The 20,188-nt window shown below is 39.9% G+C and overlaps 1 long non-coding RNA gene across 3 annotated transcripts in view; it reads left to right on the forward strand.

Annotated features, from left to right (window-relative positions):
- Positions 1-20,188, forward strand: part of LOC309616043 — a 33,665-nt gene that overhangs the window by 11,762 nt on the left and 1,715 nt on the right. For 2 of the 3 annotated variants that reach the window (XR_014237230.1, XR_014237231.1), the window contains exons 2-3: positions 8,579-8,649; positions 17,801-17,862. This is a non-coding gene — a long non-coding RNA (uncharacterized lncRNA). The remainder of the gene's footprint in view (positions 1-8,578; positions 8,650-17,800; positions 17,863-20,188) is intronic. The other variant, XR_014237232.1, reaches the window with a different exon arrangement.

Genomic DNA, 20,188 nt, shown 5'->3' on the forward strand with positions numbered 1-20,188 from the left:
AGTCTGTATGTGTCCCTAGGTCTGAAGTGAGTCTCTTGTAGACAGCATATATATGGGCCTTGTTTTTGTAACCATTCAGCCAGTCTATGTCTTTTGATTGGAGCACATAATCCATTTACATTTTAGGTAATTATCAATATGTATGTTCCTATTACCATTTTCTTAATTGTTTGGGGTTTGTTTTTGTAGGTGTTTTCCTTCTCTTGTGTTTCCTGCCTAGAGAAGTTCCTTTAGCATTTGTTGTAAAGCTGGTTTGGTGGTGCTGAATTCTCTTAGGTTTTGCTTGTCAGTAAAGGTTTTAATTTCTCTGTCAAATCTGAATGAGATCCTTGCTGGGTAGAGTAATCTTGGTTGTAGGTTTTTCCCTTTCATCACTTTAAATATGTCCTGCCACTCCCTTATGGCTTGCAGAGTTTCTGCTGAAAGATCAGTTGTTAACCTTATGGGGATTCCCTGTATGTTATTTGTTGCTTTTCCCTTGCTGCTTTTAATATTTTTTCTTTGTATTTAATTTTTGATAGTTTGATTAATATGTGTCTTATCATGTTTCTCCTTGGATTTATCGTGTATGGGATTCTCTGTGCTTCCTGGACTTGGCTGACTATTTCCTTTCCCATATTAGGGAAGTTTTCAACTATCATCTCTTCAAATATTTCTCTTTTTTTCTTCTTCATCTGGGACCCATATAATTCGAATGTTGGTGCATTTCATGTTGTCCCAGAGGTCTCTGAGCCTGTCCTCCATTCGTTTCATTCTTTTTTCTTTATTCTGCTCTGCGATAGTTAATTCTACTATTTTATCTTCCAGGTCACTTATCCGTTCTTCTGCCTCAGTTATTCTGCTATTGATTCCTTCTAGAGAATTTTTAATTTCATTTATTGTGTTGTTCATCATTGTTTGTTTGCTCTTAGTTCTTCTAGGTCCTTGTTAAACGTTTCTTGTATTTTCTCCATTCTATTTCCAAGATTTTGGATCATCTTTACTATCATCACTCTGAACTCTTTTTCAGGTAGACTGCCTATTTCCTCTTCATTTGTTTGATCTGGTGGGTTTTTACCTTGCTCCTTCATCTGCTGCGTATTTCTCTGCCTTCTCACTGTCTTTGGGGTCTTTTTTTTTGCAGGCTGCAGGTTCGTAGTTTCTGTTGTTTTTGGTGTCTGCCCCAGTGGGTAAAGTTGTTTCAGTAGGTTGTGTAGGCTTCCTGGTGGAGGGGACTGGTGCCTGTGTTCTGGTGGATGAGGTTGGATCTTGTCTTTCTGGTGGGCAGGACCACGTTCGGTGGTGTGTTTTGGGGTGTCTGTGAACTTATTACGATTTTAGGCAGCCCTTCTGCTAATGGGTGGTGTTGTGTTCTTGTCTTGCTAGTTGTTTGGCATGGGTGTCCAGCACTGGAGCTTGCTGGTTGTTGAGTGGAGCTGGGTCTTAGTATTAAGACAGTGATCTTGTGAGAGCTCTCGCCAATTGATATTACATGGGGCTGGAAGGTCTCTGGTGGTCCAATGTCCTGAACTTGGCTCTCCCATCTCAGAGGCTCAGGCCTGACACCTGGATGGAGCACCAAGACCCTGCAGCCTCATGGCTTGCTAGGTCCTCTGGTCTGTATATTCTCCTTTTCTCCAAATCCTATCACCAATTGGACCTCTGTAACAAACGAGTACTGAAACCGAGCAGGACCCTGTGTGTCTCCTGGGAACAGGAGCCTTTCTGTTCACCCCACTGATTATTAAAATCGCTTTTCATGGTTTCAGTTTGCATCTGCAAAATGAGGACTACCTGTATTCGTAGGAATTTCAAATGTGAATGAGTGAGTAGGAAGGGTGCTTCAACCACGAAACTGAAACTTAGATGATTCAAACTATTGGGCATCTTTTTTCAATGTATGTCAAAGAAAAGTCTTTCAGGCTCCAACTACCTTACGAGTCCCACGGGAAAACCTGACGGCATGAGAACAGGAAGGTGCAAGAGGAATGCTAGCTTTGGAGAACCAAAAAGCTGAACTAAATGTTGGCTCTTTAGCTTATAAATTCTATAGTCCTGAGCACTCATTCAATAGCTGGGGTTATTGAAATTGAATATGAAAAATATTGTGCAGAGTACCTGGCAGAGACCAGGGACCCAAAAAAGTGTTGCTATATTTTAACACAACCACATGAGAATCACAACATAACTTGCAATAGTAAAAATCCAGTGGAGGTAGTAGAGCCCTTTCCCCACCCAATCAAGGGCAGGGAGCTACCACTTATTAGGGGCTTAGTAGATGTCAGGGTCTTTGACAGACTCACTCAATCAGTACGACAGCACAGCAAGGTATGGAGAGAACCCTTCCGAAGACAGCCTGCTGATTTCAGTGACTGTGGACCTTCTTGTATAAGACATGGTCAACTCTGGGTGATGAAGTTTAGGACAATAGTTAGGTTAATCTATGGGCCATCTTGGATTTTCTAATACAAATTTCAGATATCCTAGAAAGAATTTTCAAACTCTAGGTTTTTTTTTTTTTTTTTGCATTTAATTATTTCCCTGATTCTGCATCCATAGAAAATGTACCTTAACATCTCTGCTTCTCATTTTGTTTGAGTACACTACAAAGAGAATCAAATTTTAATAACTACTATTATTATGTGTTTACATGTAATGAGGCTATTTTCATGTTCGCACAGATGGCCTGGAATAACTAAACGTTATTACAACCCGTTCTTGTAAACATGGAGCTTCTCTACTAGTTTCTTTGATCTCTATCAATACAATATTGTAATTTTGATATTTGTTTTTGTAATGAAATTTATGCTACACTGGAAATCTACTAGAATCTTTATTCATTCGTGTATTTTTCAGAGGGGCATGGGAAAAAGATTTTGGTGGTGGAATACTCCCTCCTAGCGGTTGAATAGATAGATTTGGGTAGATCATTAGTTAGCTGGGATCTAAAAGAGAGTTGAGTAGATGCAAAGTTGACCTTGGAAATAGTCTTGGTGCCTGTTTATCTCTTCAGCTTATCTCCTATCACTCTTCCACACATTTTTACTCTGTCCTGAGTTTACAATCCATTTTCTTAATGTATCATGTTCTCACTTGTATCTGTACCTCAAAACAGTGTAGTAGTCCAAGAAAAAGATATGGCAGCCTGGACTACAGTGGTACAAGAGTGGATGGAGAGTAAGTATGTTTAGGAGAGGGGTTAAAGAACCAGAAGAACAGATCCTGGTACCCATCTAAATACATTACGATGATATAAAAGACCCTGTGCTATCTGCTCCTACATCATTTTCTCGCACTGCCACAGGAAATGTGAAATCCAGGCACCCTCCATGCCCTACAGTTTTCCACTTGTTCTATATGTATTCACCTCCAGATGGCTCTATTTGCTTGGTGTGCTTTCCTCCCCAGTCTTGCCTCCTTCATTTTCCAGAGTAAATGTTGCCTTACCCAGCTATCCCTGGTAGAATTAAGCACTTTCACCTAGTTATTCGAAAGGCTTGTTAAACATATTTCAGTTATGATATAACTGGGTAAAAAAAATATATATTATTGCTTTGCTGTTGGCACCAGAGTTTCTGTTTGGGAAAGAAGTGTTTTTATTTAGGAAAATGCACTGAAAAGCTGAAGCTAACAGAAAGTAAGGCCCCAGAGGGGACGGGTTAGCAAAAGCAACACAGAGACAGTGACCCTAAAAAGATATATAGAGCTGGGAGAGAACAGAGGGGAGAGAGGTCAAAGGTGGGTTGAAGAGATAAAGGGAGTATGGTGGGAGGTGGAGATGGACATCGCCAGAATCGGCAGAGAGACTCTTATGAAAGAGGAATCCTAGGTTCAATTTAAATTCATCTACCATGTGGTCAGGAGACGTAATCCCACCATGGCATCCTCCACTCCTTCCCAGTGAAAATCTCCTCCCTCTGGTGGTAGCATCATATGATTGGAACTTTTGGAGTATGAAGGAGACAGATCTGTGACCCATGTTTCAGTTGATGCCAAGACTGAGAGAAAGGGATGGAGATCAAAGAAAACAGAAGAAAAAAGAATTCCAGAGAAACTGAGTTACCAGAATTGGCAAGGAAATTTAGAATAAGAAACAGAAATACTGTCTTTCCCCCATTCCAGATCCTTGCCTCCCTTCCCCACTGTGAACCACATACCAGTAATTTCCCCACCTGTAAAATTAGGGGGATAAACTAGGTGGTCCCTCAGGGCCTCTCCAGCTTTAATATTCTATGAATCTAAGCTTTTCACCAAGCTTACGGAAACTAATAAGAGTTATGTTCTATTGTGGAAGGATATTACGTGCTATGAATGAGCTTGATTAGGCTCTGGAGACGACACAAATAATGACAGTCGTTTAACACCTAGGTGAGAAAAAAAAAGCAAATTAAGAGAAGTATGCTCATGGCACCAAACAATGGCTTGTTCTGATTCATCTGGCAGTTGTGTTGCATCTGTTCTAAAAATTATGATGTGTTTTGAAATTACTACTTGGGTGTATATACAATGTGTGCAGACATTTATGTAATTATGTTATTAAAAAAGTTTCCAGTGTCTGTGAACACAAACATGCCAATATAAGCAAAAAATATCAACATCCCATTCTCTCTATATCTGGCAGTTTAAAGGTGGTCAACATAAGCTATCGAGTAGCAATTGACAATGAAGGCTCAGTCCAATCAATTGATTAAAATGCAATTATTTGGAAGGAAAATATTACAGTTTCTGTTTATCTGCTAGAAGCAATTATCTGATTGTGTTTAAGAAACTCCAGTCAGGAAGAGCTATCTTTTGGAAGAACAGGAGTGGGTTGGTTGTTTCGAACCTATTTAAATGATGGTAGATCTGCCTGTTTTGCAGTGGGGAGACTGATGCAAGGTGAGAGAGGGCACAGTTGTAATTTCTAAAAGGAGCAAATATTGATGCCTTTAAGTCAGTTTGCCATTAGTCATATATTAACTGGATGCACATAGAACCAGCGGAGTCCTGGACAGAGCTCCTTAGGAGCCATCATAGAATCTTTGGCACCATGTGTAGAAGTTAAGCCCACAGACACTGGGTTCAAGCCCGGACTCCAACATTTATTGGTTGTGTGATCTCAGTTGCTATCTGCACTTCAGTTTATGAATATGAAAAATTATATATATATATAATATAATATATAATATTAATAATATATAATATAATATATATATATAGCTATATATAATATTATTATAGCTATATATATATAATATATATGGAATATATATTATATATATAATATATATGGAATAAACAAAATTTCCTTCCGCATCTCCTTCCAGCCCACGTACTCTTCTCCATCCTTTCCCAGGCAGGTGCGGTCCCCGGGAAGCTCACGTCTTCCTTGTGCATCAATGTTTATTAAGAGTTAGCTGGTAGTCCCCAGTGGTTTTGGTAATATGGAGATAATTGGTACTTCAGCAGACACAGGAGGAATGTGGTTGACAAGGGAAGTTGTAGTGTGACCTAATAATTCATTTTTATCACAAAGCAGGACTCCAAAGCTGATATGCATTTCTTACATTCTGGAGAGAGACACACAGACAAGACAAACATCACCAACAGCCACCATCACCTATGCATCACAACGCAAACCAGGGCCAAAAACCAACCAGTGGAAGGGTTAACCAGACACATGATCATTACCTTATAGCCCAGTGAGCCCAGGGCACAGTCAAATTCCTAAAAGAGAGGATCATACTATTTCCCAAACAATATCTCCACACACTAGACCCCATCTCTTCTGATGCAGGACTCCTTTGGAATCTTTTCTAAGCAGAGTAAGTTAGGCAAGTGTTGGTTTTGTAAGCCAAAGATGCTGTAATCTTTAATAGCCACTACATTACTATTTACAAAGGACCCTTCTGGATGAAATTCTTTTGAAAAAGACACTGATGTCTGCGGGTTAATCTAAATTGTAAGATAGGTTAGAAATTGCTTCACATCAATGGGAAAATAGGTACATTTACTGATTTTGCTTGTTTAATTCATATTCCAAAAGGAGAATCAGATTTTATAGGAAGAGATTGTATCTTTTTAAAAATTATTTACTTATTTATTTATTTTTGGCTGCGCTGGGTCTTCGTTGCTGCACGCAGGTTTTCTCTAGTTGCAGCGAGCGGGGGCTACTCTTCTTTGTGGTGTGTGGGCTTCTCATTGCGGTGGCTTCTCTTGTTGCAGAGCACGGGCTCTAGGCGCTCTGGCTTCAGTAGTTGTGGCACGTGGGCTCAGTAGTTGTGGCGCACGGGCTTAGTTGCTCCACGGCATGTGGGATCTTCCTGGACCAGGGCTCAAACCCATGTCCCCTGCATTGGCAGGCGGATTCTTAACCACTGCGCCACCGGGGAAGTCTGGAAGAGATTGTTTTTTAAAAATGCATCCTCACTTTGCCTTTCCAAGCTGTATCTGGCTAAGAGAACATTTCAAGCGTTTCATTTTTTCAGGTACTGATTGTTTTCTCTGAGGCACTTTGATTTCTAATAAGGTTTTCTATGCCCTCTAGTGGTTAGTGTTTTGTTTCTGGCATTGGAAGCAAGGTCATGTGCAGTTAGGTAGCAAAATTTCACCTGAGGGGGATTGCTCTGCACTCACTGTAGTACTGGAAGTGGTTTCTGGGGTGTCTCTCTGAGAGAGGGGGATTCTAGGACGACGTTACCTCCCATTCCACAAAGACAGTTTCAAACTTTGCTTTATTTTTCCAACCTCTTTTCCTGTGCTTCCCAGCATGGAGCTGTTTGAAGTTCTGTCCCATTTACAGTATGCTTGATAGTTTATTATGAGAATTGGTTATTTCTTTTGAAAGTTAACAAAGAAGAGCCTATTTCTGTCCTTAAATTCTGGATCCTAGAGAAGAAGCTTCAAAATTCACTCCTGGAGAAATGGAAAGAGTCGTGTCAGTTTTTAAAGCCACTGGGTAGAGCCGTATGGCATTTGCTGGGGCCCTTCTTCCTGTCCAGTGAACTCGGTAGGAATCAGGCTATTCTCATGGTTGGGCTTTCAGAAAGCCAAGGTGATTTGGAAAATTGTTCTGAGAGGTAACAGCTGCTGCTGTGTGGTTCAAGGAAGATTTATTTTGGTACAGCTGCCAGGCCCTCATCGTGCCTTCTGTAAATTTTGATCCCTAGTAATTATTAGAAATGACACCAACTCTTCTTAATTAACCCCTCTGACATAAACAGAAGGTATGCTTCCTCCGTGAGTTTCCTCCAGAGGATAGCATGTAGGGATGGAAAAGATTTCATAGCTCTACCCTCACACCCCTTTATCTACCAATCCTCAAAAGATTAAAATGATGAGGTGGATTTGTTCAGATTGGCATTTCACGTTAATCTAAGAAGTAATGCTATCCACTGCTTGTACAGTGATGAAACAGAAGACCATTTCTAAATATGTGCAGGAGGAAGAAGCAGGATAATATGTTACAGAATGTGTCCAATGCAATTAAGGTGGGACCACCAAGACCATCTTTTCCGTAATTCTTACAGTGTAATTTCAAAATATTATTGTTTTAAATGTTTAATTGTGAAATAGATTTCTCTCTCTCTCTCTCTCTCTCACACACACACACAGTTTACTATTGAATAATGAAAAAGCAAACACCCTTGTACCCACTACCTTTAAGAGGTAATGCCAAACTGTTTTACAAATTAGTGTGTAAATGTCCTTTCCTAACAGTACTTTAAGAGAATTCACTTCACTACATCTCCTTACTGATACTTCTTATTAACCAACTTTTAAACACTTACCCATCTGATGGAAGTAAAATGGCAACTCACTGCAGTTCAATTTTGCATTCCTCTGAGTTCTAGCGAGTTAAACAGCTTTCCGTAAATCTGTTGGCCGTTCATGCTATATCTTCTGGAAATAGCTATCTATACATTTTTACTTACTGTTTCTACTGAATTATCTTTTATTCACTTGTAAGAGTTTTTAATATATTTTGGATATGTAGGGTCAGCTGTTTATATAGCCAAAGTCTTTGGCAGACAGCCTTCAAAGACAGTTTGAGACTTGTCTTATTGTTCTCTTTATGGTGTATTTTGATGAACAGAAGCTCTAAATTTTGTATGTAGTTGAATTTATCAACATTTTATATATGGTTTGTATTTTTTGTGGCTTATTTAAAAATCCTGTTCATCCCCAAATTTTAAAGATAGGCTCCTAAATCTGCTAAAGTGTTTCTGTATTGTCTTTCATATTTGTGGCAAAGAAAGCTAACTGCCAGCCAAGATTCCATGCCCCTGCCCCTCTCCAGAGGATAGAATTGTTGTTGGGAAACAGCTGCTCAATCAGCAATCGGTTAATCCATTTCTGCATCTAGATGGAGCCATATGGGACTTCCCTGACAGTCCAGTGGTTAAGACTCCACGTTTCCACTGCAGGGGGCCTGGGTTCGATCCCTGGTTGGGGAACTAAGATCCCATGAGCTGAGCAGTATGGCCAAAGGAAAAAAAAAAAAAAAAAAGAACCAGTGATAGATGGATCCATATGACTAGTTCTTGCCAATGGATTGCGTGTAGAAGTGATGTGGTACTTACATAAGAAGTGTGTGCCTTCTCTCTTTCCTCATCCACAGAGATGCAAGAACTCTGGATTTGGTGAAGCCACAGGTGGAAGGAACATAGATGTTTGAATCACTGCACATAGGTAAATAGCCTGCCAACCAGGAACCCCTATGTTGGGCAGTCACTTGAGCAAGAAAAGAATTCTATTGCGTGAGCCACTCCATTGAGGGGCTATTTTGTTTCATCTGCTACTATTACCCTAACAGATACGGAAATTAGTATCTTGAAGTGGGAAGCTGCCTTAACAAATTCTAAAATGTGCAGCTTTGGCACTGTGGATGGGTGGCAGGCAGCAAGGAAAAATAAAGCAAGACAGAAGTACAGAGCTTTTTTTTATGGCAGCATAAAAATTTGCCTGCTGTAATTTTTAAAGCAGATCAAGTGCCTAGCAGATATGTAGCTCTGCAAGAACTATCTGGAAAGAGCTAGAAATGTTAGTGCATGTGTTGGTTTCTACTCACTGCTTATAGCAAGGTGTAAAAAGGAAAAGATGAGTCCCAGCAAGAAGTGGTTGGCTTGGGAGCAGAGATGGAAAAGAATGGAAAGAGTCCAGAACTATAGAGTTTCAAGAATTGGCAAAGCTGACTGTTTCTGCACTTTAAACCAGGATTTAAAAATTAGAATGAAAAGAACTTTGAGCAACAAAAGTCCATTAGGAGTTCTCAGTTACATGAAGGGATTTGATCTCGTGCCAAAGAACCGATTAAGGTTACTTTTTTCCAACTCAAGGTTGGTTCTTTTATGAGATGGCCCCAAGGTACCTCCACTGCAGTGAAAGACACAATCATGGGAGGTGGGGAGCAGAAAGCAAGCGTATGAATCAGAGTGAGAATTGTGTCTGGGAAAGCACTAAGGTGGTTATCCATACATGGGATTTACGGGAAGCAAATAGATGCGAAGCCTGCTAAGTATCTGTGAGAATTGTCTTGCTAAATAAACTGCAGTCTGGCTTTAAAAAGCCTGTGGCTATAAAATAGCCCTCATGTGTCCAAACTTGTCCCAGTGGGAAGCTGGTAGTGAAAATGGTGTGCCCTCAAAGAGGTCACATTCCTCCAGCCCATTTCAGATGGCGACTTAGGGCAGTGGTTCTCCCAAAGTGTGGTCCCCAAACAAGCAGCCTCACCATCACCCAGGAACTTGTCAGAAATACAAATTATGCGGAAATTCTAGGGCTGATGCCCATCAATCTGTGTTGTAACATGCCCTCCAGGGGATTCTGACGCTTGCTAAACCTGGAAACCACTGCCTTAGAGGAGAATCAAGTAGAATCTTCAGGACAGTGGGGAACAGTGGAAAGGAAGTTTCTTCTAAAGAGCAGAATTGAGTTTTAATCAAGAAATGTCCACCACAGGGAAGGCACAGGGCCTTTACAATGCCTCCATGGCAGGATTTCAGAATTCTTTTTTTTTTTTTAAAGATTGATTGATTGATTGATTGATTGCTATGTTGGGTCTTCGTTTCTGTGCTAGGGCTTTCTCTAGTTGCGGCAAGTGGGGGCCACTCTTCATCGCGGTGCGCGGGCCTCTCACTATGGTGGCCTCTCTTGTTGTGGAGCACAGGCTCCAGACACGCAGGTTCAGTAGTTGTGGCTCACGGGCCTAGTTGCTCCGCGGCATGTGGGATCTTCCCAGACCAGGGCTCAAACCCGTGTCCCCTGCATTAGCAGGCAGATTCTCAACCACTGCGCCACCAGGGAAGCCCCCAGAATTCTTATGACTATTGTCTCTATCGTTTCCTTTTTCTGAAGGAGCATTTATATTGAAGTTATCTTTAATTTGCTCTGTCTTTATGTATTAAGGTTGGGACAGTTGCCAGATAACTAGCCTTTTAATTCCTAAATAGCCAGATAATGAAGATCTACAACCAGACCATTTGGAAAGAGCTGTGATCAGTTACTGCCAATGGGATGTAAGAAAGGTGGTTAGAAAAGGGGGGTTAAGAAGAAGACCCCAAAGCCCTAGGCAGTGGAGAAGTAAAGAGTTGAAATGCATTTGGGCCCCTGAATCACTGTGTAGACATTAGCTACTTTCTGACCAGAAACACCTACAATGATTTTTTACATGAGTAATGAACTTCTATTGTATTGGGACAATTTCTATTGCTTTCATTGTTACAAGTATGTTTCATTTTTTTATTCCTTTGTAAGTTAGAAAGTTGTTTTATATTGTAGATGTGTCTCTTTAAAAGAGCAGAGAGGGACGTCCCTGGCAGTCCAGTGGTTAAGGCTCTGTGCTTCCAATGCAGGGGGCACGGGTTTGATCCTCGGTCAGGGAACTAAGATACCACATGCTGCACGGCATGGTCAAATAAATTAACTTATTAATTAAAATAAAATAAATAAAAGAGAACAGATTATACTAAAGTGTGGTCTGAAAATCTACACATTAGATTGGAATATGTAGTTTTTTCACATTTATTGTGATTATTGACATATTTGTATTTGTTTTTCCATTTTATTTTATGGCCTTATTTGTCCCACTTTTCTATTTCTTTTTCCTTCCTCTTTCTTGATTTCATTTGGATTAATTGATATCTATCTATCAACTTCTATAACTCCCAGGTGAACAGAATTGAATTAATCATATCCTTGGTTTAGAACAGATTGTCATCACTGTTCTTAAAAAAAAAATGGTCCACATCAAAAAAAAAAAAAAAAACTTAAAAAAAAGTTATTAAAAAATTCTTTGACCCATAAAAGAAAATTACCTTTACCCATGAAGCCTTCCTTTCTATAATCTATTTGTTTGCTTGTCAATTAATACAATAAACATGTGACCTCATTACCCAACTGTTTTTATTATTTTCCCCAGCCTCTTTTTTATCACCTTCTGAAAATCTGCTCAGATACATATTGGGCCTTCTCACCTTCTCCTCAAGGCCAAACTCTTTCAAATTTTTCATTTCCTTGCTGCTTTGGGTTGCATTCCAGATAGTTTTTTTCTTATTTCATGTCCAATTTATTAATTTTCTTTTTCTGTGTCAGGTCTCCTGTTTTACCTATCCATCAAAATTTTTATTTTAATTGATTATGTTTGTTAGTTCTAGAAGTCTGGGGGGTTTTTGCTTAATAATATTATAGTCTCACTTCCATCACTCTTCTTCTCAAGACTCAATTTCTTACAGAAGATAAACATTCCATCTTGCAATTAAGGTCTGATATTTCTCACATATGAAATCTTTGACAGTCTGCTTCTTCTGTCCTCTAATTCTGATGTATTTCGCCCATTGTGCCCTTTTGTTGACACTTCCTGTGATTTATTTTTACATGTGCTTCTCATTTTCCTTGGAAATTTTACCAATAGGAATTCTTGGAGACCTAGGTTAAAGTCGTGTTCCCTCAGAGAGTTTTTGCATATGCTTCTGCCAGTTGCCTGGAAGTCCTACCCATCTGGAAATCACTTTAAATTCAATTCTCCACTTGAACTTCAGTTTTAACATGCAGGTAACAACAAATTTACATGAGCGCTTGATGCTGACGATGATTTCTCAGGGGCAAATTCATTTTCCTTCCATCCAGTGTCAAAGTAAATGCAGATTATTTTACATGCTGTTCCTTTCTGCTTTGTAGTCTTATTTAATATTCCCCCTAACACTGATGTACAGAATTTTGCAAAGATCTCCTATTAGAACCCCTACCTTTTTGAGTTCCATACATTATGTCCTGTCTTTTATACTTAGGATGAGCATGCATCATTCCATGCACTTTTAAGAATAAAAGTGGGTTCAATGAATGATTACACCTGAGCAGCAGACGTTAACTAGTACTCTCCTGGGTAAACCAGGAGGTCTGATCACCCTACTCTTCCCGACACAGATTTCTTAGTCTCAAAAGCTTAGCCTCAATAGCACCAGGATTTTGCAGATACTATTTGGAAAATTGCTGCTTTTGCTGCCTGCCAACTTCTAGCTTTCCATTTTTATATTTAATTTTTCCCTTTGTGGATTCTTTAGTTTCTTACCAGCTCAGTGAGCATTTTATAGGTGTTTATGAAAATATTTTATTTAGCCATTTTCACCAGTTCCAATTGGAAGGTTGTGCAGTAGAGTTAATCTACTATGTTAGCAGAAACAGAAGTTTTTTCCCTTGCCTTCAAAGGCGATCCAAAGGCTCCATTTAAGCATGAATTTCCTATATCCAGAAATTGGTTGAGTAAGAATAGGGATTAAAAAGCAGGTATTCTATTCGCATTCTAAAAGAGGCTTGTGCTTGCTGTTGTTCTATATTCATGCCTTCTAGCATATTGCTAAGAGCTGGAAACACGATGTGACCTTGCGCTGGAGGAGTTAATAATCTCACTGGGGAGAAAAAGAACACATGGACACGGAAGAGTGATAATCCAAGTCCTATAAGACAAAGCGCCCAAAGGGCTTCATGAATAAGAAAAAGAATTTGTGGGACTGACTATCTTAGACTGAGTGGTTAGAGAAAAATTCACAAAAGCTGAACTTCAGCAGTGCTTTCATGAATGGTTAAAAGAAATTTTTTTTAAATTGGAGTATAGTTGCTTTACAATGCTGTGTCTGTTTCTGCTGTACAACGAAGCAAATTAACTATATGTATACAGATAACCCCTCCCTCTTGGACCTCCCTCCCACCCCCCCATCCCACCCATCTAGGTCATCACAGAGCACCGAGCTGAGCTCCCTGTGCTATACAGCACGGTCCCACCAGCTAACTGTTTTACACCTGGTAGTGTATATATGTCAAACCTAATCTCCCAATTCATCCTGTCCCCCCTTCCCCTCCTGTGTCCACACGTCCATTTTCTGTGTCTGCATCTCTATTCCTGCCCTGCAGATTGGTTCATCTGTACCATTTTTCTAGATTCCACAAATATTTAATATACAATATTTGTTTTTCTCTTTCTGACTTACTTCACTCTGTATGACAGACTCTAGGTCCATCCACATCTCTAAAAATGACTCAATTTCATTCCTTTTTATGGCTGAGTAATATTCTATTGTATATATATACACCAATGTTCATTGCAGCAGTATTTACAATAGCTAGGACATGGAAGCAACCTAAGTGTCCATTGACAGATGAATGGATAAAGATGTGGTATATATATACAATGAATGGTTAAAATTTGAATAGAAGCTTTAAGATTGGCCTTGTTTTAATTCTTTAATATGAATAATATTCGGATTTGCCCTGGCATTTAGAGGAAAACCCGGCACTATTATTCAAACTGTTAGATGGGTTATGTGAATCAGAAAATGTTTTGCAAGATGGAGGTAGCTTATTGGATACCAAGGGCATCATTTGTGGTGCATATGTAGATTTTTTCTTGGCTTTGTGTGTGAGATTCACATATTTAAAATGTTGCTTCCCCCTCCCCCAAAAAATGTTGCCTCCGATAATGGGATAATATTAAGTATTTAATACCAAATACTATGGTGTTGTTCATCTCCTAGGTGGATTTAAACAGATAAATGGGGCATTTCACCATGTACAATTAGCACCCTAGGAAATTTCTGTGGATTTACCAGTTAGAACACACTTTAGGGTTATTGGTGAGAGGGATTTAGATAATTATATATGTTCCTGAAATGCTCCCTTTGGGTTGAGCTCTTTAGATATAACTAGAATAATGATAAACTATAATGGTGAAAAGAACTTGATAAACATTTCATTGAGATTTGATTGCATCACGACATAAATACTCAACCTAAAAGGCACATATGAATAACACAGTTAGTTTGCAAGATTGTAGTATCTTTGAAAGCAGAATTGTTTATTACTAAGGTTTATATCTCCAGGGTATAGCACAGTACTTTGCACATAGTAGGGCTTTAGAAGATGCTGGTGTTAGTTAACCTGAATAGAAATTAAAAATAATCCTAAACATGTAGGCTGTGCATTCCTCTGTTCTTTAAATCCCTGCATTCAACAAGCAGAGATATAAACTGAATAAAGAATATTTTATGCATCTATATTTAGTTTTCAAATGTTTGTGGAAGGTATTGTGATTAATCCAAAAAGCATAATTTAGGAGCATTAATGTAGTGTTAGCAAGCATTTCCAAAAAGAAAAACAATATGATCAGGCTATGGGCACATTCCCAAATCATGGAGAACAAATTATATGCTATTACGTTATCATATAACATATACTCCTATACGTATCATATAATATGCAATCACAGAGACAAAATAAGAATAAGGAAACAGAGCAACTCCAAGAAACTCAGTGGTTTAAGTAAGTGCACCTTGAAAAATCCCACTTTCCTAGACTCAAATGCACACAAAATAATAAAAAACAGAGAATGCTTCACCTGCACTGAAATCAGGAAACAACTCTGGCATCATACTACCAGCCTCTAAGACTTTCTTCTAGATATCAAACAGTTAGGACAAATTGAAAGAAGATGCCAGGAATATTCCCAACTCCCCGGTGCAAAGGTGCAAAGGACGTATCAAGTTGTAGGCAGTTAGTGGAGGGCATTTGGAATAACCTCGCTAATCTCCTCCAGCTTAGTATACAAGAGCTCTTTTTTGTCCTTTGAATGATCATTCCTTTAGAACCTCCTGGCTTGTTTCAAGGATGTTTCTGAGAGTATTAACTATAGGTTTTTTTTGACATTGTCCTCATGACAAGAATCTTCCTGGTTCAACCTCAATAGCTTAGCATTCTCTTGGTGTGGAAAAGGCAGGAAGCGTTCCACGTGGGTCCTGCTCCCTCAGCTGCCATAGACTATAGTAGGACATAAGGGAGAGGTTCTCTTGCTGTTGACAAAATACAACTGGGCAAAGTATATGCACTCAGCGTTTTCAGGCATGGGACGACAGACAAAGCAAGACTGTGAGCCCCACAATCACCCCAGAGTGCCATTTAGGCTTAACTTCCTGACCATGGCATAGAGATCTGGAGTCTAACCGGAGCACAGTGGCCCCACTGAGCCGAGGAGTCAGAGGGCACAGTCTGACATCGCCAGCGTGTCTAAAACGTTTGAAGCAGAGCACCAGTGATAGAGAGAGAAGGGGCAGAAATATATGGAGATTCCCTGTGACTCCTGGACCAAGGGCCATGCTTGCATGGAGAACCTTCTTTTTTTTTTTTTTTAAATATAAATCTGATTCTTTTTTTAAAAAATTAATTAATTAATTAATTAATTAATTTTTGGCTGTGTTGGGTCTTCGTTTCTGTGCGCGGGCTTTCTCTAGTTGTGGCGAGCGGGGGCCACTCTTCATCGCGGTGCGTGGGCCTCTCACTGTCGCGGCCTCTCTTGTTGCGGAGCACAGGCTCCAGATGCGCAGGCTCAGTAGTTGTGGCTCACGGGCTTTGTTGCTCCGCGGCATGTGGGATCTTCCCAGACCAGGGCTCGAACCCGTGTCCCCTGCATTGGCAGGCAGACTCTCAACCACTGTGCCACCAGGGAAGCCCCAGAGAACCTTCTTGAGATTAACCACAAAGAGGCTGTTATGGCATCAGAGATACTAGTGGTCAACGTTGGTGTTCATGCCCAGCTAGAGGGGAAAAACCTCCTAACGCCCCATGAACTCATTTTGCAGAGACAACAGAAAACTGTACCTTAGGAATAAAGACCACACCCTAGAGTAAGGTCTACTCTAGACATGCTTTGAAAAAAACTCTAAAACCAAGTCTGGACAAAACCATAGGAAAAACAGAATTTGGCAGTTGGGTCCTGCTTCTTAAAAGGGCTTGGAAAACATCTTGGGCTTTTCACAAATCTGTCCTTAAATTGTAAAACCAAGTCAACACAATTTCAAGGTGCTTAGCAAGTAATTGATGTGTCTGTTAGAGGAAAAGTCAACAGTCTTCAAAGGACAATAATAGAATATAGAGTCTCTACAATGATTTATTCATAATGTTGTTATTATTGTTGTTTTCACTGGTTGTCCTTTAAGAAACCACTGTGATAGGCTGCATGATAACCTTTCCAAAATGTCCTCATCCTAATCCCCAGAACCTGTAAACATGTTACATGCCATAGTAAAATGGACTTTGCAGACGTGATTCCATTACAAACTCTGAGATAAGGAGATTATCCTGAATTACCTGCAGAATTGCAAAAGTTACAATAAAAAAGAAGGCAAGAGAATCAGAGTCAGAGAGAGGAGATATTCAGGTAAAAGCACAGGTCAGAGAGATTTGAAGATGATACGCTGTTGGCTTTGAAGAGGAAAGAGGGGCCATGAGCCAAGGAATGCAGGTAGCTTATAGAAGACAGAAAACACAAGGAAATGGCTTCCCCTCTGGAGTTTCCAGAAGTAAGGCAGGACTGCCAGCTCTTTGACATTAGCCCAGTGAAACTGGTTTCAGACTTCTGACCTCTGAAAGGGAGTAGGTTTGTGTGGCCTGAAACCACTAAATTTGTGTTAACTGTTACAGCATTCAGAGGAAAGTAATACAAGCCAGACGCTGGACTTAATAGACAAAGATGTTAAAGCAGCTATTTAAATATGTTCAAAGAGTTAAAGAAAAAAATGATTTATTTAGTGAATAAGAGAGTAGCCAAACTTCAGAGAGCAGTGGAGATAAATAGAAATTTGACAATTGACAAGTAAAACAACTGAAAGAAAAACCTCTCAGGGAAGCCTCTTTGATTCTTTCACATGCAATTTCTGTCATTCAGTCAAAATTAATAGATATGCAAGGAGACAGGATCATGTGACCAATAAATATGAGGAAGATGGCAGTCAATGGAAGCAGACCTGAAGGTTATCCAGATATGGAAAGATGAGGACTTTAAAATAACTATGATTATTCAGTTCTAGAAAATATTGGAAAAGGTGGACAAAATAGATTAAAAGACAAAGAAATTCACTGACGTGGTAGAATTAATAAAGAGAACCAAATGTACATCCTATAAATGAAAAAAAAAAGCAATATCTGATACTAGGAATTCAATGGATAGGCTTAGTAGTGAACTGCATACAGTACAAGGCAGGATCCATAGAAATTTTCAGATAAAAGCACAGAAAAGAAAATAGAATTAAAAAAAAAAAAGATCAGTGCGTATTATGATTTAATTTCTTCCTGGGAACTCAGTAACACAAGGGGCTCTCACCCTTCAGGCATTTTTATGTTGTTATTCTTCTATCACTTGATATCATTTGGGCTAATCTAATATCTAATATCAGGTAGATTATATTGAGTGATGTTGCTGGGTAAAATTTAAGAATAAAATTAGAACAGGAAATGAAGTTTGACCCCCAAATGTTACGTGGCCTTGTAGTTATTAATGTCTTGTTCTACTCCTTCTCAGAACCTCTGGGGGAAAACCAAAACGGCCTGCACTGGCCCAAGAGGACACGCAAAGGCACTCAGGTGGGTATGGAGGAGAAGCCTGGCAGCAGGAAGCAAGCTCCTCTGATGACCTCCTTCCCCAAGGGGGCAGCGCCAACCCTGTAGATCACAGGCATGGCTGTCAGCCCCAAAGAGTTAAAGAACAAAACTTTGTCTCATGTTAAAAGGCAATTCTGTCGAAATTTCTGTCAACACTTACACTCTCATGGAGGAAACAATGGAGAGGCAACTTCCATATCTCTTTCTATCCCTTCCTTGTGTCTTCCCAAAGGTGAAGGAGTAGCTAAACCTGATCAGTGGCAGCTATGTTCAGAGTGGAAGGGGTAAACGTAGTTGACGAGTCAAAGATCTTTACAGAAAAGCCATGACTAACAAAAGCAGAAGAATGTTAGAACTTTCAAAGTCACCATTGTGAAAAGCCTAGTGTATCATGGCAACAATAAGCAACGACTGGAAAACTATGAAAGCAAAAAAGCCTGGAGACTCTGATGACAGAGGGAGGGAGGGAGGAACTAATCTGTATCTAATCTAACCTTTAGCTCTGCCTTCCAAGTTACAGCAAATACAAGGTGTGAAGGATCATGATAAACACCTAAATGGAATTCAAACAGCCACACCCACAATGTGGAAAATTTCACAGGGCAAACAGCTTGATTTCTTCAGTAAATAAACAGCGATACATAAAGGGAGGGGTAATTCTAATAGATGAAAAGAAATTTAACAGACATATCAACCAAATGTTAATACATAGACCTTGTTTGGATCCTGATTTCAGAAAAAAAAAAAAAAAAAAGCAACTGTAAAAGGCACTTCTGAGGCAACCAGTGGAAAGAAAATATGGATTAGATATTAAATAATGTGAAGGAACCATTTTTTATTTTGTTTTGGTTTTGTATGTTTTGAAAGAGATCAATGTTGAAGCATTTATTGGTGAAACTACTATGTTTTCTAGGATTTACTTTTGAATATTCTAGAAAAAATTGTGGGAAGGGATAGAGGAAACAAGACTGGTAAGATGTTGATTATTGATGAAATTAAGCCATGGGTATGTGAGGTCATTTGCTAATTTCTCTATTTTGTGATTATTTGAAAATTTCCATGATATAAAGTTAAAAACGAAGTGGGGGCATTACTGTCTCCCAAGTTCAGAGCAGGTGTGTCTGGGTTCCCCGCCCTCAGGTTCAGGGAACCTGACTTGCTTCTAGTTCCTAGGCTGTGAGCAGACCAGACAGCTCCCTCTCTGGCAGACAGTCAGAGCTTTGCTCTTTTGTTCTCGTACTTTCTCTGCCTACACCTGGGACAACTGGGCAAAGGGCGTTCAGGTCCCACTCTATTCTCAGAAGTATCATCAATCTCTTTTTTGGCCTCAGTTCCAAACTGCATCCTCTAGAACAATTAGCCCAAAAGTCTTTACTTTGGAAAAGAAAACTGACCCTTTGAATCTAATTTAGCTTGGAGCTTTGTGATTGTATTCTAACAACAGAACCCAGGAGGGCAGACAGACACCTGCACCTGACCCATGAGTGCAGGGAACCAGTCAGATAAGAGAATGACAGAACTGCTGAGTCAGGGGAGGGTATTCTGAGGATAAAGGAAAATGATGCATGTTCCCAAGCTAAGGTCAACTATCCAGGGTAATAGAAACGTTAAAAATTTGAGAAAGTGGGATTGAGTGTTGGAGCAAGTCCTAAAAGAGCATAATAAGGACCTAAGACACGGTGGAAAGAATCACAACTCCTGAAGTCCGCGCGCCTAGAGCCCGTGCTCCGCAACAAGAGAAGCCACCGCAGTGAGAAGCCCGCGCACCGCAACGAAGAGCAGCCCCTGCTCGCCACAACTAGAGAAAGCCCGCGCGCAGCAACAAAGACCCAACGCAGCCAAACATACATAAATAAATAAATAAATAAATAAATAAATAATAAAATATATTCTTAAAAAAAAGAAAGAAAGAGAGATGATTTGTTGGTCTGTAAACTGGAGGGAAGAAGGAAAAGGATACAAGAATCTACAGCGACAAGTTGAGATTGGGATGAAGGAGATTGACGTGGCTTTTCTCTGGTGGGTGAAATTTTTGGAATAAGAAAGAGAGAGAGGGAGAGAGAGAAAGGAAAGGGCTAGAATAAAAACAGTGGTATTACTATAAAGGCTATTCTGGCCACGCTTTGGTGACGGCCCAGGAGCTGAGCTGCGCATCAGGGGTGTGGGTGTGGGGAGAGAGCTACCCAGCTTCTCGGTTCCAAGGGGAAGTTTGAACGCAATTCCACACTGTGCATCTGCGCAGAGGGGCAAGTTGGGCCCTCTAGTGAAAGAGCTCATTCCACATGCTATAATAAAGCCCAGGATAGGA

The sequence above is a fragment of the Balaenoptera borealis genome (genome assembly GCF_965194805.1).
Source record: "Balaenoptera borealis genome assembly, chromosome: 18".
NCBI classification, from domain to species: Eukaryota; Metazoa; Chordata; class Mammalia; order Artiodactyla; family Balaenopteridae; genus Balaenoptera; species Balaenoptera borealis.